Here is an 18,812-nt window from a genome sequence, read left to right on the forward strand (position 1 = left end):
AAAAAAAAAAAAAAAAAAAAGCTGATTCCAGGACTGGGGCAGGAAAAATACATGATGAATCTTGAGATCTTGTATTGCCAGAAAGTAAGGTGGCACTCAAAGACAAAGAAAAACAAAACAAACAAACAAACAAAAAAACCCATAGTAATATGAGTAGGTCAACAGGACACAGCAACAAACTTAAAGAACTCCCAGTGACTGAAGGCAGAAGAAGTTATCAACAAAATAAAGTCGTAGTGCATTATAAATCAGAATATAGGAGTCACAAGTCCATACCGCTATAAAGACTTTACTCAGAAAAGTGGAGACTAGACAAATATGCACAGAATTCCAAATAACTTATGCATATTTTCCATATTCAAGGAGGCAGAACCTAACCCTCCGCTCCTCATGCTTGGGTTGCACATCATCGGTTTCTTCCAAAGACAAGAATATGTAAAAAAAAAAAAAAAAAAAGTTCCAAAAAAGAGTAATCTTACAGCAGAGAAAACTGACCACCACTGTCTCAGCCAGGTGATCAATGGATTCTCCTGAGACTGCACTGTAACATTCAACAAGAAGGATCAGAGATTATGGAAGACAGGTGTCCAATTTACGTTGTTGCTTCTAAGTGTAGCCGTGCTCAGATACCCATGCTTCCCTCCCTAAACACAGCTCAGCCACCGCTTCTCAGGAAAGCATGAGTTTCACTAGTGATGGAGCAAATCCAAACTGATAGATACTGAGAATGAGAACTGGGGCAGAGTGTGAAATTTTCTCTTTCAAAATCTGGCTTTGACCCTGTGATTGGTAGAGAGTCAGCCCTGTGTTGTCTGTTGGATGTCACAGCATGCCTCACCTGCCAGCTTCCTCAGCAGCATCATAAGAATTTGTCTGTGAAAACCCAGTTCAGAGGTCAACAACTAAGCAAATGTCTCTCAAAATGAAAGGGAACTGAGGGGGAGAATTTGCTCCTTTTCTTGGCTTTAGAGAATGTGGCCCCAGAGAATTATGTTATCAAGTTTCATAAACTTGTTTTGTTTGGGGAAACAGGATAGTGGCTTTATTCATTTTATAGTGTTGTTGTTTAAAAATTAACACAAATGGGTGTAAGCTTAGAACAACGTAAGTTTACTCTCTTACAGTTTGAAAGGTCACAAGTCCAAAATCAGTTTCAGAGTTCACTGGGCTACAAACAAGGTGTTGGCAAACCCGAGTTCTTTCTAGAGACTCTGTGACAAAGCATTTCCTTACCTTTCTAGCGTCTTGAAGGCTAGCACGCTGTATTCGTGGCTCAAGGCTGCCTTTCTGCGTCAAAACCAGCAACAGTAGGCTGAGGGTTTTCCATGCTGCCCTCCGGGATTCTCTGCAGCTGGGGAAGATCTGCTTTAAAGAACGTCTGTGATTGGATTGGACCCACCTGGGTAATGCAGGGTACACTCACCATTTTAAGATTCCTAACTTCAAACACATGTGCAAAGTCTCTTTGTCATGGAAAACAACATCTCTGAGAATGAGAGCACAGGCATCTTTGGGGGCCATCTGCCCCGCCAGAGAAGTGCAGATTCCCATGTATCTGCACTTACTCACGGATGATTAGCTCCCACAGACATCCCAAAACATATGATCTCCCAAACTGATCTCCCACCAAATGCATTTCTTCCTTGACTGGGGATATGCCCATCCAACAACTTAAGCCTGAAGCTCAAGAATATTTTTCTGCAATCCTTCAGCAGATTGTTAGATCTGCTCATTTTATTTCCTGAGTATGTCTTCAATCTATCCCTGCCCTGCACCTCTCCTACCATTACCTCAAAATGGTAGTACCTGAAAACAAAGTGCTTCTTGATTAATGGGGTCGGGCCTGTTGCCATTTGCTGGAGCTACTGATTTCTGCCTTGATGGAATTTACAGACAAGCCTGGCAGACACGCATTAAACAAATAAACATGCATAGTAAATGTTCCAGAGGAGGACATTCCTGATCCTTCTGGTCAAGTGCCCCTGGTGAAGTTTTCAAAACCTGAGGTTAAAAATTTCCAAATTTTCTAGAAAGAGGCCATCTAGATGACTAACGTCACATATTTGCATGTCACCCTTGCGCAGGGACCATGCTAATCTCCGTGTTGTTCTAATTTTAGTACATGTCCTGCTGAAGTAAGCACAAGCTGACTAAAATGCAGTCAAAAGTACCTATGCGGGTATCTGATTCTGTAATATAAATATGGAAAAAAAGGACAAAATTATGAGGTAAATATGGCAATTTACTTTTTTTAAAATATAATTTATTGTCAAATTGGCTAACACAAAATGTGTAAAGTATGCTCTTGGTTTTGGGGGTAGATTGCCGTGGTTCATCACTCGCATGCAACACCCAGTGTTCATCCCAACAAGTGGCCTCCTCTATGACCATCACCCCTTTTCCTCTCTCCCCCAATCCCCCATCAACCCTCAGATTGTTCTCTGTATTTAAGAATCTCTTATAGTTTGTCTTCCTCCCTCTCTGTAACTATTTTTTTCCCCCTTCCCTTCCCTCAAGGTCTTCTGTTAAGTTTCTCAAGATGCACATATGAGCAAAAACATATGGTATCTGTCTTTCTCCGACTGACTTATTTCACTCAGCATAATACCTTCCAGTTCCATCCACGTTGTTGCAAATGTCATGATTTCATTCTTTCTCATTATGGCAATTTACCTTTAATAAAATCAGGCTACGATGGATTTTTGAGCTCATCTTGACTAATGGTTGTCCAAATGAAGTTAACTTTCTGACTAGATATAATGAATCAGGCATTAGATATAATCCCACAGTAGATAAAATGCATCAGAATGCCTGAGGTTAGGTCTGGCGATATGAATTCTAAACAAGTAGCCCATGAGCTGTACACATTAACATTAGGAAATTATTAAACCAATTTCAACTCACCAATACTCTGTTCCATTTCCAGCTTTTCTAGTCTGTCCACATTTCTCAGCTGTTGACCTCTTTTTATCTTCAAAGCCAGGAAATCCAGGAACATCGGGTGGGATCCTCAACCTGCATCTCTCTGATTGTCCTTCTGTGGACACATCTTGCTCTGCCTGGAGCCAGGAAAATTTCTCTGCTTTGAAAGACACAAGTGATTAGATTCGTTCCACCTGGGAAACCCAGATTACTCTCATTGTTTCAGGATCCTTCAAATTAAACACCTCTGTAAAATCCCTTAAACCATGGAAAGCAACAGAATCAAAAGTTCCAGGGATTAGGAAATCGACATCTTCGAGGGGAGAGGGACATAATTCCTCCTACCACAATACACATTGTGTACTGAGAGCCCTCCTTTTTTATTGAAGTATAGTTTATATATAATGTTATATTAATTTCAAGTGTACAACATGGTGATTCACCATGTTATTGAGAGCCCTTTCTTAGCTGCTCTACATGACGCACTGTATTAATCATTAAGTATTAAGCATTGAGCATTTTACCCAAGTGGAAACAAGAGTACACAGAAAACTTCCAGGAGACATACTAAAAAGAGTTTTTCCTACTCAACTTTTGATCCAAACTGGAGTCTTAAATTCAAAGGGAGAAGCTGTGTCTTCCAATATTCTACATGGGTCTCCATTTGACCTATAATACTAATATGTGTTTAACTGGATATAAAAATTAAATGGCCAATAGTTTAATATTCTTAAGGGAGCTTCCTATGGCTATAGGATCATAAAGTATTGTTTTAGTAAGTCCTTGAATTAGGATTCTCCAGAGAAATAGAGCCAATGGGATATGTAGAACACAGAAAGAGATTTATTATGAGGGATTGGCTCACACTTATGAAGGTTGAGTAGTCCCATGATATGCTGCCAGCATGCTGGAAGTCTAGGACAACTAGTGGTGTAGATCCAATCCAAACCCAAAGGCCTGAGAACCAGAGGAGCCAGTGGTATAAACTCCAAAGCAAACCTGAAGGCCAAAGAAATTGGAGCACTAAAGTCTGAGGGCAGGAGAAGATGATGTCCCAACTTAAGCAGAGAGCAAATTAACCCAACACCTTTTTGTTCTAGTCAGGCCCTCCATAGACTGGATGATGCCCACCCACATTGGTGAGGGTGGGTCTTTATTCAGCCTACCAATTCAAATGCTAATCTCTTCCAGACAATACACACTGAAATAATATTTTACTTGTTCTCTGAACATCCCTTAGCCCAGCCAAGTGGACACAAAAAAGTAACCACTGTTACCAAATGTCTGTGGCGTATTTGAGTGTCATAGAGATAAAAGTTTGGATTAGAGAACACATCTCTCATTTGGATTACCATCCTTGTACATATATCATGCTAGCCTCAACACAAAATCAAACATGAAGACTTGAAGGCATAGTCCACAATCCTAATTTTAACACAGTCTCCTAAAGTAAATTGCCGTCAGCTTTTAATTTGAGACCTACTTGCTCATATTCTAGTTGTGATATATACCTTTGTAGTTCAGTGGCAAGTTTAGGAACTCACTAAGGAATTACGGATTGAAGCAAAGGAGGCGTTGAACTTGAGATGTTGAAACTTTTGGAGAGAGGACAGTTTGTAGTATACATTACAAGTAAAAGAAATAAAAGACAAATGAATTATGAACTGCTTTATTGTCGAACTGACCACAGTTCCTTTAGGCAAGAAGTGACTCCTGCCACTTTGAAAAGGAAGATGCCATAATCAAAGCTATATAAATGGCAATACAACACGGTATTAACTCCCCAAAGGAGAGCACACTCCTTGTTTGTACAAACTGATAGCCCTCCACTCAGAAAACTCCACAATGACATACCGTTTTCATCACACATACCTACTCAGAGATTAACAAATCCAGTACAGATGTCCATTTGTGGAAAGATGTTCATACATTTCATTCAAACTTATCTGCCTACTGTTAAGACTAAAGAGATCTCTCTTGATTGGTTTCTGCTGGAAGCTTTGTGAGGCAAGCACAAAGCAGCGTGTAACTACCGGAGTGAATTAAATTTGTATCAGGAAGGATTAAAACAGAGATACTTTTTAAATTATGAGGTATTCTGAAATACAGGGTCATGTTGCAAAAAATGATTGGGCTGAGCCCATAATTGGACATTTTACTACATAAAGATCTCCATAAAAGGATGGGTGAAGGAAGTCTATGGTCACGCCAATCCCATTTTGTTACAAATCTCTCTAAATCTACTCGATGTCATTTAAAGTGTATTTGAAAGGAGGACATGATAGTCTTGCCTATTAAACAAGATACCAGAAATGTTCTCCCACATACATTTCTTGGTTAAAGCTCAGATGTGTTTCCCAGAGGTGACTGTATCATCAAAGAATGCTTTTAGTGGCTTCTCACCGAGCTCATAAAGGAATTCTGAATGTTGAACAAGCTGTGATAAAACAGTAGCAACAGAGGGTGTCAAACATCAGGCACAGTTTAACAAGGAGACTTGGCTCCGGTTACCAAAATGATTCTGTTTACACAATTGATCAAGGCTTTGTAATTCATACACCTCAGCAGGCATCCTTTTTTCCCTGTTCTTTTCCTTTTTCTTTTCTTTCTCTTTCTTCTCTTCTCTTCTCTTCTCTTCCCGTCTCTTTTCTTTTCTTCTGATTCACAGAGGAGTAGTGGAAAACTTTCTGTCTCCCCATGACCCCACCCTTCACATGACATATAGCCATAAAAAGCGTCATGTAGCTTATTACAAAGAAAAAATAAATAAAATCTCAAAAGATGAAATTGATTGCGCAGAGCTGGGTAGTGGTTAGAGAAGGGAAGACAAAGATCACATAGTAAACTTACCTACCACAAACCTTCAACAGCACACAGATGCCTGTGAATTTGGCATCTCCATCCCTAATGTTTAAGGTGTTTGAATATATTCTCCTGGCTGCTCTTAAACATCTGTAGTCCTATCACCTCCATGGTCCACAAAGCGAAGTAGCTATTTTTCCTCTCATTAGTTTGTTTCTACGTAACTGTTTTTTTGTCACTTTTACCATCATTCTTCCCAGGCTAGACACCTTGAAACCATCTTTTACATCAAGGCAAAATATGTAAAGGATGCTCAGTTTCTCTTAGCTGTTGTTCAAAGTTTCATAGTGTAGGCACATTCCAGAAGCTTAAACACATCTTGATGGAGCTTGAGGTAGGGAACCAACCTGGGGAAAGACTCCCATTTTTAAAATCAATCATTAAAAACTTCACAATAAAGTTACAAAATAACTGGAATATTTAGAGGTGGTGAAAGAGGACTTCGACAACCACCAGTTTGACCTCAGTCTATACCATCTAATAGATGAAGTTCTTCTTTCCAGCTCATCTCTTAACCCAGGCAATAGACCCTATGGATAAAGCACCTCCTGATGGGAACCAAAACTAGACCATTAAGTGTAAGGACTGCCCTGAACCAGCAAGACCCCCGTGACTGACCCCAAGACAATGATCATTTTGACATTTGCTGCTTACCTGCCTATACCCACCGACTTTTGTGACACATTTTCCTTATATAAACCGCAAAGTATTTTGGCACTTTGGAGACAGTCTGCGAGAAGTTAGTCCTCTGTCTTACCCTTGTTGGCCCCACTGATATAAATTCTTTTCTGGTTTCACCACCAGCTGGTTTTCCTGCCTTTGTATTTTCTTAGTGGTGAGTGGCCAAACCTGGTCTGTTTGGGACCCCTGGAGACAGAAGTTCTTGCACTCCTGTGCCTCAGCTACAGTGGTTGGGAAGTGACAACAAAAATTATCAATAGCCATTTTACTGATGGTGCTTTGTGATGTCAATATTCTTCATACATGTAACTATTATTTAAATGAAATGCATCCAAGGGCACCTGGGTGGCTCAGTCATTGGAGCATCTGACTTCAGTTCAGGTCATGATCTCCTAGTTCATGAGTTCGAGCCCTTCATTGGGCTCACTGCTGTCAGTGCAGAGCCCACTTTGGATCCTCTATCCCCCTCTCTGTCTGTCTCTTCCCTGCTCATGCTCTCTCTCTCTCTCTCTGAAAAATGAATAAACGTTACAAAAAAACAAATAAAACCCCTCCAACAGTTGTTTCCCCCAATAATCTATATTCCTCTGAAGATCTAACAAAAATCTTTAGTATAATTGCAATAATCAAGCAGTTTCAAGATATCTATCTGTATTCTTTACTCACATAAATCTGTTTTTTCTGAGGTGCAGTCCTCCAAGAAATGCCTTGCTGGCCAACAACATAGCAGGAAGAGAACAATTGTATCATTCCTTTCTAGCCATCATCTTCATTCATGGTTCTGACATTTTCCCATTCCTCTGAGATTTGCACCCGTGGTGCCATTCCAATCAGGGGGAAGCTGGCAGCATGGGTAGTGAAAGAATTCACCCAATGCAGAACAAAGGAGATATAGAAGTTTATTGAATATGCTGCAAGGGAGAATCAGGCAGGACAGCAAAGGAGAGACTGTCTGCCACAAGGCGGTAGTGAGGGGCTCTAGTTACAGGGTGGAGTGAGGGAGTATGGGGATAAACAGAATTTTCCCTTTTTTGGTAACTGTACCTGATTGTAAGTAGGCCACTGTTTAGTTTGAGTCTATGGTCATTTCAAGGTAGGTCACTTCATGCACCTGTTTGTATTCAGCTTGCTGGTCACTTTTGCCTTGCTCAAGTTTCCATTGCTCAAGCCTGTTGCCTAAAAGCAGCCTCTACAGCACCCATTTAGATGACTTGATTTTTGTTCCAAGGTATACATGTTGTTGCACTGCCCTTGAGAACGGGGCAAGTGAAAATGGCCTAAACTTTTACACAACAAAGTGAAACAACTGTGTGGCTTAAGTATACCTGAAGATAAACAGATGTACAAATTGCTCTCTCCGTATTTCTTTGGTTCTATTGATTGGATGAAATTATTAATATTATCAGAGATATTTAATACCAAATTATGAGACCTATGCCAGAAAATTAAAAGCATTAGTTCTCCAAGAATGAATTCAATAATTCAGTTTGTTTCTAGCAAATAGACATAATTCCCCCTCTTTGGGGAAGACTAGCACAGCCCCCCACATAGATTGACATATATTACCTGGGGTGAGGGGCAGAAGGTGAAGTTTAAGCCTATGGTGAAGCAAGAGGTTGACCATGAAGAGAAACATCTCTTTTACCCAATAGAGGAACAAAGCAAGAAAAAAAAAAAAGTTGAAAACAGAGAGTGTTTTAACAGATTTGCAATTTAATATCTGGTTTTGTTTATTTTCCATACTATGTCCTTAATCCGATGATCTCTTCTCACAGCACAAATTGAATGCTATCTCCAAAAATGCAACACAACAAATATCACCATTCACACTTTTCCAAGACATCCTAATGCTGATTCTTTCAAGACAATTTAGATTCATTCTATGGAAAAGAAAGGACTTTTGTTTAACTCTCTTTACCTAGAAAGATGTATTCAGATAAAATTGTTCCTTGGCATTCCATAGATGACAGTCAAAAAGTTTTCTAGAATTTATGCCTTGTTTAGTTCCTATGTCATCAGAGGCCTTGTACACTGCAAAAAGTCAAGAACTAAAGAGCCACATAAAATTGCATCCGGGTGGTAGATTCCAGGATGTTAAGAAACAAAATCAACAGAATGTCACTATCATACTGCAACCATACCCAAACCCATACACGTCTCATAATCCCAGGGAGACCCAACCTTCATTGTCACTGCACATATTGCATTCATGCCAGGATTGCAACTATAGCACGCACGTGGAAAGATCTACCATGCAAGCAGGCACTACTATATATATTCCTCCTCTAATGCTGAAACTGGAAAAAACAAAAAATCAAAAATAAGGCCTAGAAGTATTCAAATGGGCATCAGTGGGACACAAACAATTTAATTCAATTCAAAGCAAACTTCAGCTCCTTTTGCTCTGATGTTTTGGCTCTTTTAGTTCCTTAAAACTACTGACCTTCCCACACTTGACAATGAACTAAGACTGAACTTCCACCCACTCAAATTCCTTTTCTTCCTGCATTTTGACGCATGGTCTAAATCCTAGTACCCAGTAAATGATTCCTCCCTTCCTCTTTAGTATCACCAACTTCTGCTTAATGCTTCATGAGATACTACCATCTGATCAGATTTGGAGTCTGTTGAACAAAATGAAATTAAGCAGTATGTGAAGGTGGGGGCAATGGAGCAAATGAATCGTGAAATACTGAATGACTACCATTTGTTTAGGACCCTATTAGATCTGGTGATGCTGCTATGAATGATCCCTGTACTCAGCTTGGAATCTAACTGAGGAGACTAGACTAACAAACACATAAGAGGAGAAAGCGAGACAGCCTAGTCGTGAGCCAAAGCGTGCAGTCCAGAGTTGCTGTGCTAGAAAGGTTCAAAGGAAGAGTGTCAATGGAGTCTATAGAAAAGGGATATAACACAATAGACCAGCGAAAATTAGGTAAGGAAGACAAGAAAGATTCAGATAGGTAAAAAGAAAATGGACACGCATTCCAAGCAACATGAATAGGACGAATAAAGGCAAAGACACGAGGAGGATGATAGTGAGATCACACTAAGAAAATGTGTCTGGGGCGCCTGGGTGGCTCAGTCGGTTGAGCGTCCGACTTCACTCAGGTCACCATCTCACGGTCCGTGAGTTCGAGCCCCGCATCAGACTCTGTGCCGACAGCTCAGAGCCTGGAGCCTGCTTCAGATTCTGTGTCTCCCTCTCTCTCTGGCCCTCCCCCCATTCATGCTCTGTCTCTCTCTGTCTCAAAAATAAATAAATGTTAAAAAAAAAAAATTAAAAAAAAAAAAAAAAGAAAATGTGTGTATGTCACCATGTTGCCAAAGGAGACGGAATCTGCATAGTGGTTACAAGTGAGCTGAAATATACAAGGAGAGGCCTGGCTCTTGATAAAATTTTGGTTTGGAGAAAATAGAAGGCTACTTTAGGCTAATGAACAGATGTATTAGGATAACAGGATCCCATGTTTCAGAAAAAACCCATAATCTTAGTCATTTGACATAATAAACATTTATTTCTTGGGGTGCCTGGGTGGCTCAGTCAGTTAAGCGTCCGACTTTGGCTCAGGTCATGATCTCACAGTTTGTGAGTTCGAGTCCCGCATCAGGCTCTGTGCTGACAGCTCGGAGCCTGGAGCCTGGTTTGGATTCTGTGTCTCCTTCTCTCTGTGCCCCTCCCCAACTTGTGCTCTGTCCCTCTATGTCTCTCAAAAAATAAATAAATGTAAAACAAAAAAAAATAAATAAATAATAAATAAATACATAAATAATAAACATTTATTTCTTACTTACAGGCAATCCAAACCAGGTGTTTCTGACTGGAGAAAATTTGTGTTGGGGTTGATTAAAGAAATGGCATCACAGCTCATATATAGCTTTCTACCAACGTATATATCTTATAAATTCACTCAGCAAACATCTTTTAAGTACCTACTATATACGAGGCACTACGCTTGACTGACACTGGAAATACTGACTGGGGCAAAAGACATGGTTCCTGCCCTTGATAGCCCTCAGCTGCTGAGGAAACCAGACAACAAGAAAACAAATGAGTATTACATCGTCTGCTGTGGACCACAAAGGAAGGAAGTATTTCACAGATTGTGGAAGCACAGAGCTCAAATTAGAGCTCTGTAGTGAGAGTTACATGACTGTCCAGTGGGAACACTTGCTCTAGTAAATGCTTGAAATAAACATTGTAAATCCCCTGCGTTCAATAGAAAAACACCTGACTTTTATCAGTTGATTCTTATTAGCTACAAAGGTACCCGCCATGCCACTATTCTCCAAATTTGGGTGTTTATTTTTCTGTGTCTTCTTGTGGCATTACAAGCATATCCTCTTTTTTAAATTTTTTTAATGTTTATTTATATTTGAGAGGGAAGGGTGGGGGTGGGGGGGAAAGCTTGAGCAGGGGAGGGACAGAGAGGCAGAGACAGAATCCAAAGCAGGTTCCAGGCTCCCAGCTGCGAGCTGTCATCACACAGCCCAACGCAGGGCTCAAACACGACCTGAGCCAAAGTCGGACACTTAACCGACTGAAGCACCCAGGCACCCCAAGCATATACTATTTTTGATGGCCACTCCTGGACGAAACATCATCACTTTTACACAGGTAAACATCACTTTTACACAAGGAGACAGAGGTTCTTGTTCTAACTCTCCCAGTGACTAGGTGTGTTTGTCTTGAAGACTCATCAGGGCTTTAGTTTTCTCCTTATACGAAAATCTACCAAGTCCCTTCCAGCTCCAGCTTGAAATACATACTTCTAATGTTCCATTCAAAATTTCATTTCTTCTCAGAACAGTGTATTTGACACCGTCATGCTATTTACATAGTTACGTAGAAGCAGTAGAGTGCACTGGCTTCCGGTGTGAGATTTGAAGTCACTCTGACTCGGTTCAAATCCTGCAAAATACTCCTTTCAGCTGTGTGGGCAAACTAGTAAACCTCTCTGTGTATTAGTTTCTGTGAAGTGGAGATAATAGGACTTATGTCGTTTGGTTGATATCAAGATTAAATAAGCTAATTTACAGAGGCCCAAACCTTCTCTGTTCTCAGACCTCTGTAAGAGGTCTATTTATGTCTTCATAATTCTTTTTGCTGTGTCCACAGGCCAAATGACATAGTGAATAGTTCTACTTCTTAAGTAACTACGTCCAAACAACCAACAAGTATTTGTGTCCTAGCAACTTACAGCAATAGCCAATGGAAAATATAGAGCATATTACATTTTTTAAATGGTAGTGCAAAGATAAAACATTATTGCAAGAAATATATGTGATCCAAGTTTGAATCTGCAAAATAGTTTGAACTCGAAGTTACCACAGTATCCAACACGTATCAAGTACCCCAACATCTCTCTTAAGAATTTGAAATTCCTCAGAGCCCCAATCAGTTTGCTACAATGATCCACTGGTACAAATTTATTTAAAGCATGTAGAACAGTGCCTGGCACTTACCAGCATTCAACAAATGTTGGCTACTTGTCAATTTTTTCCCTGATTCAAACAACTTAAGAGGTAAGTTTAAGTTTTATTACAACTATCTTGAGATTAGGAAACTGAGCTTCCAGAAGGTCAAGTATTTCACCCAATGACACTAGGAAGTGGAGAAAACAGAATTTTTATTAAGGTTTACCTGGAGCCAAAGCCTATTTAAACTCTTTCCAATATTTCATACTGCTTTCTTTCAGTTCAATACCTAGCTATCCTGATACATATTAAACTTCATTATGCCCTATCAACAGATTTAAATTCGTATGTTAAATCACGTAACATTTCAAACAGAAGAGCACAAAAGATAATATCAAACTGGTACCAAAATTTTACAGGTGTGAGTATTTTGCCATATTTGTTTCAATTTTTGTTTTTCACTAGGTAGGCCTCACACCCAACATGGGGCTTCAACTCAAGACCCTGACATCAGAAGTCACATGCTCCACCGACTGAGCCAACCAGGCACCCCAATGAAACAAATAAAGCTATGCTCTAACTTACCAGCCTCTATCTATTCCATCTTTATTCCTCCCTTCTCAGATGGAACCACTGTTCTGAAGCTGATAACATCGCTGTGCACATTTTTTTCTCTCATATACATATACATGCATGATGTATGATGTATGCATGATGTATGCATGATGTCTATCAACGATGCATATTCTGGAAGGCTGAGATCTATGTTTATGTTTACTTTTCACTGTTGTGTCCCCCATGCCTAGAACAGAGCCTAACACCTGGGGGGAACTCTATAGATTTTTTGAATGATTAAACTACAGAAATGTTGTTCACATTCTTAAATGAATATAAACATTACCACATTATGTATTCTCTTGCAATTTGCTCTGTTCCAACATTATATTGTTGAGATCAATCATACTGATATGTGTAAATCTAGTTCAATCATCTTAACTGCTATGTGGTATTCCATTTTATGAATAAACGGCATATAATCTGTTTCCCCAAGGACATGTAGATTTTACTGTATTAAAACACACTGCATTAAACATCATTGTACAAATTATAGTAGTATTGAGATATTTTCTCATATTCATCAGGTTGATAACATTTACTATAAGGAAAAATCTAAGTATTGGTGGTAACTGTTATACATTGCTGGTGGGAGCTTGGCAAGACTTAGTTAAATTCGAGATACTTAGATCCCATGATCTAGCAATACCACTCCTAGGTATAGGTTGACAAGGACCAGAGTACAAGCATGTGCAAGCTCAATACTTTTAACAATAAAAGTTACTTTCTATTTTCTCTTGTTTTTGTTATGTATGAATGCATAGCAAATTTACCCCAAAAATTAGTGGCTAAAGATAGCCATTTTATAATCATCATGAATCCTATGGATCAGTGATTGAGTAAACAAATGGTGGGGACAGCTGTATCTGCACCATGATGAGGCCTCAGCTGGAAGGAATTTAAGCCTAGTGGAAATCATCTGGAAATATCTTTATTCACATGCCTGATAGTTAATGCTGGCTGTTATCAGGAACCTCAGCTGGAGCTCTTTAGATAATCTAAATGTGGTGTCTTCATTTGGCCTGGGCTTCCTCACAGCATGGTGGCCTCAACCACCTGCTATGGAGGCTCCGAGTCCCACAGCAGATTGTGCCGAGAGGACCATGTGGAAACCATACCATTTTTTTTTTTTGTGGTGATCTACTCTCAGAGGCCACATGACATTCCTTTGACCACAGTCACTGGCCCACCCATATTAAAGCATTTCCACTGTAGGCATGGGCCTGCACAGAGTTAAGCACTTCTAGCATAGACACACGCCCCACAGACTGAAACAGAATGATAGGCCTCATCTCTCAATGGGAGGAGTAGCAAAGAACTGAAGGGACGAGAAACACTGTTGTAGCCATTTTTGGAAAAAAAATAACATCTGCTACATCTCTTATGCCCTCTTCCTCACTCCCCCTCTCTTTTTTTCCATTTCCATTATGTTCCCTGAAAATATTAGGCATTTGGGCCTCTGTAAAAATCTGTATGTCATATATAACTTCTAACTCATGCCATCTTTTATGATCACAATTTCCAAGTATGAAATAGTATTTTTATCAGCCTTTGCCACCACATACTATGTCAACTTATTTCCCTAAATGGTTTTGTTCTTGAATGATAAACAAGTGAAGCAAGCATTTACTTGCAGTATTCTTGCAGTCCTTGACCTGTTGTGCTAGACATAATTACCTTTCATGTTTTAGCCTTCTTGTGTCTGTAGTAGGTTCTGCTCTTGTTAGAAAGAGCTAGATAAAATTAATATTTGTTCCATTACTATTTTGCTATTGTTTGGTAGAAAACACATCTCAGGACTTATGTTTCATACTTCTCCTATTTGTAGTCAATGTATGTATGACGTTCTGAATCACTCTACATGTTCTAGACAATCTTAGCATTTTCTTTTGTATTCTATTTTAGACTTTATGTATCAGCACATTGCCTTCTGAAATAAATTGTTAGCCTCTCAACCTAAAAATTACATTGGCATCTTTAAACATCATCTCAGGAAATCCTTGTTCTTCTAAAATAAATTTGCCTTTCTTTAGGGATTTCCCCATGGTCTGCGGTATATTCAAACGCCCTATATAACCTTAGGGATTTTCCAACCTCATGAGTGGGTCTGATACTCAGAAATTAAAAATTTTAATTATGTGTGGCACTCAATATCTTTTTTTCTTTTCTATTTTCTAGATCATCTAAGATGTTCAGGGCTTTACTTGATACTAAATTTTAGAAATAGCCTTTGGCCTAATTAATGGAATATCCATTTTCTTTTTCTTCTTACCCTGTCAAGTCCCTGAATCTACTGTATAGCATTTGCTAATATTTATTCATCTCAGTGACCACATTTTGTTTTTAACAAAATATAGCAACTCTAAAGGTTCTGTGAAAACAACATTTAAAGAGTAAAAAAGAAAGGTGATGGAAAAAAGAAGGAAGCAAATGGCAAAAGTGTTGAAATGAAAGATTGACTGGATTGTCCACCTCTTTCAGATGGGCAATGAGAGCTTCTCTTTCTCCTCTCCAAACATTCTACTCCAGCTGCAGCAACTTCTCTGCATTTCCCTCTGTCTCTGTACATACAGATTATAATGTAGAACGATTATGATCATTCTTAGATGACTGATCTTCCCCTTCTGAAGAAATCTTACTCTTGGTCCAAATGTTATTTTCCCTGTATCAAATCATGGTTTCTGTTCTGTTTCAAGCGTACAGTTATTTTCAGGTCATACCGAACAGCTAATTCTGTGTTGATCTCTCCCACAGAGTTCCTCAGAGCTGGACCCATGTTTACTCATTTCTGTAACCCTAGTACCAGACAAATATTTGTTTAACCAGTGTATAATATATGACTAAATGTATGACCTTAATAAGTGACTTAGCCTATGTGTGCTTTCCATGTTATAAAATGGAAATGATAATAGTATTTAATTTAAAAGGCTGTTTTGAGGATTAAATGAAATAATCCATGTCGAACACAATGCCTGACACATAATTCATGTTCAGCAAATACCAGGCTGTTGTTGTGATATAGATTTTTGAAAAATATTGCATTAATTACCAATATCCTATAATTATAAGTGGTCATGAAAATGTTTCATTTTCTAAGTTTTTAAAAAAAATTTCCAGATGGTCTAAACTCCAATGTTAAACAAGTAGACGTGTTTACCACTACAATGAAATATCATTCAATAGAAAGACTCTGTGAAGGGTCTCTCTTTCTGTAAAAAAAAAAAAAAAAAAAAAAAAATGCCGATTTGCTATATGACATCATAAAGTGCCTACAGGGAAAAAATATCAGAAGGACTGCTAATACTTCTGGCCATCAATGTATGCTCTGTTTGACTCTGGGATCTAACATGTCTTTCTTGGTAGCTCTTTTATCAGTTCTCCTTTATCATGCAAATCATCAGATGTATTTCATGGTTTAAATTTTTTACATTAAAAAATCAGAATAGATTAATTTACCGATAGTAGCTGTTTTTACTACAGACAACTTTCATGAATAAATAAAGCTTATGAGATACAGGCCTTGACCTGTTGTTGCTCGTTCTAAGAACAGAGCATGCTTTGATGAGAACATTTCTTAAAAATAACAAAGGAATTAGAGATTCTGAAAAGTTGGCCTCCAGCTTTGTTTTCTAAATTGTTAAAAAGTGGAATGGGGGAACAAGATCCATGCATATAAAACAGATGCAGATTTTAGCCAGTGGATTTGAAAGAAGTGAGTTTTACTCTTTAACTATTTTCTAAATAATAGATGTGTTCAGGTAAATATTAAATATGCCAATTGCTCATACCCTGCATTTAGAATGTTGTATGTTAAGATATTCAATTATCTTGCCAGTAATAATATTCCAGAAGCCAAGTTTTATGTTGTAATGTCAATATGTCCAATTCCATCTTTCTTTTTTGTTCCAGCACACCAAGTACAGGATGTAGATAAAGGTATTTTTGAGGTATATTTATTTAGGGGGATTCCAGTGAGAAAACTTATTTTACCATCCATCTATAAAATTCTTACTAACAGTTATCAGACTTCCCAAAATGGACCGGTTGACTGAAAACGTACTTGTGACCAACTTCACCCAAAGGAAGAAGGAGGAGGAGGAGGAAAAGGAGAAAGGGAATGGGAAGGAGAAGAAGGTAAAGAAGAGAAGAAGGAGAGGAGGGGGAAATAGAATTTGAAATGGCTGAATGGTTTGTCTTTCTAGTATCATGCAATTGATCTAATTACTGACTTCTGAAATTATATGGACCAATCATTGCATAACTCAGATATTTCACTTATTTTAACAACTGTGGCAGTTAAGTCATCTGTAATATACTCATATCCAGTATTTTTTTTACTAAACCATTTTACTCAAACACAAAGATTCCTGAATAACATATCAGATGATTCAACAAAGACAAAGAGGGCAGGAAAAGGAATAAGGGAATTGAAAAAAATTATTAGCATGGATTTTTTTAACTTAGAGTCTTCACCAAAATCTCCTTCATTATGGAGATCATACTTTTTAGTTAAATGGGCAATAGGAAGGGAATGAAAAGGATTGTTTCTATTAGTGAGGATAGGCTAAGTTTATGCTGTACTAACAAACAATACCCAAATCTCAGTGGCTTAACTCAAGAAAAGACTATTGCTTATTTTTCTCAATTACGCAACATCCTCTGTGAATTCTATGATGTACACTGCTTGCTGTAGGAGGTAATAGAGAGGACATGACTGCTGTTTGACCCTCAAACTGGACTTGGGCAATCAGAGCCTCCTCATCTTCTCCTGTCCTTGAAATGTACATTCTGCCTACTGTTTGCACAGTGGGAGCTGTTCCAAGGACATAATTGAGAGTAAGGTGTTATTGAGATCATCTGGATGGTATATATGGCCAATACCTGTTAAGGTCTTTATATAAACTTTTACAATTCTGGTGGGCAAGAGGTACCTGGGTGGTTCAGTCAGTTGAGGGTCCGACTTCAGCTAAGGTCATGATCTTGTGGTTGGGGAGTTTAAGCCCCGAATCAGGCTCACTGCTGTCAGCACAGAGCCCACTTTGAATCCTCTGTTCCCCCTCTTTCTCTGCCACTCCACTGCTTAGGCTCTCTCTCTCTCTCTCTCTCAAAAAATAAGTAAAACATTATTATTTTTATTTTTTTAGTTCTGGTGGGCAGGTACAGAGCTCTACTCCTCTTGTGGTTATCCAAGATAAACCTCTCACGTATGTTCCCTTGCTTATTCAAACTGCCACCTACCAATCTGGACCGCTCTGCCCTTTTCTTGGTCTCCCCATGCCTTCCCTATACAGGTTCCAGTTTGAGAATCGGTACTGCTTCAACCATTCGTACACCATCTGCCCACAAAGCCCCCTCCGTATTTGCTGCAGCAGAAGGATAAGAAGACGAGGATCTCACATGCGTGGTTAGATGCTTCAGCCCAGAAATGACACTGGCAATTGAATGTCTCATCCCCTAAGTCATTCCACTCGCAGCTCATGAGGCTATTTTGTTTGCCTAGAAGGATAGGAGATCCAGGCATTGGTGAAACACTAGAAATGTTTACCATGGGATTCTGATGGAACCTAACACAATGATTTCCCCATAATAGTCACTGCATATTAAATTGACTTCAATTTCAACTAAGCAAATAATTTAGTCTTAATCTGGGTTTTGTGCATGTACCTGGGGTCTTGGCTGTGCCACTGTTGGAATTCACATGTGTCGGGGAAGCCTGGAACTTTGGTGGCATGGGCCTACCAAAAGTCCATGTGCAAGAGTAATGGAGAGATTAGTGTTGAGAGGACCCTAAGGGAAGAGAGTTAAGATTAAAGTGTTCCAATAACAGATTAGTGATAGGAGAAGAGGGAAGTCCAAGTAGTGTGCTTTTACTTAGAGCAAATGAAAGAGCTGGTCCACTCTTAACTCCTAAAGGCATGGGGTCCAATTTTCTCTACTTTGGGTACCCATTTAGCAAATACAATGTAATACAATGCAAGGGGGTCTTTCACAAGCTTTGATCTTCAACAGAAATTGACAGGAAGAAAGCTGAAGAGTCAGCATCAGTAGCTAACGATGCCTGGCAATAAATGGTGATACCCAGTAGAAGCGGCCATAGTGCCAAGCAGTCATGCCAGTGACCAGGAGACACAGTGGTGCCTAGAGGATTAGGACCACTTTGAAAGTGGTAGTACCCAATAAAAGTAGTACAGTGGCCCAGCATGTGGGGACAGTGATACAACAACAGGATACAGAATGGGGCCAAAGTAGAAGAGTAAGAAAGTGTATTCTTATTACAGGGTAACTGAGCAGACATTCTGGTACTACCTTGC

At 39.1% G+C, this 18,812-nt stretch overlaps 1 non-coding gene across 1 annotated transcript; it reads right to left on the reverse strand.

The window, feature by feature from the left end:
- Nucleotides 1–2,039: 2,039 nt before the first annotated feature.
- Nucleotides 2,040–2,143, reverse strand: LOC121028996 (U6 spliceosomal RNA). Its single transcript, XR_005789524.1, has one exon. It is a non-coding gene; the product is annotated as a U6 spliceosomal RNA (small nuclear RNA).
- Between the last annotated feature and the right edge of the window lie 16,669 nt (nt 2,144–18,812).

Source organism: Herpailurus yagouaroundi, unplaced genomic scaffold (genome assembly GCF_014898765.1).
Source record: "Herpailurus yagouaroundi ecotype Mexico unplaced genomic scaffold, PumYag 100, whole genome shotgun sequence".
NCBI lineage: Eukaryota > Metazoa > Chordata > Mammalia > Carnivora > Felidae > Herpailurus > Herpailurus yagouaroundi.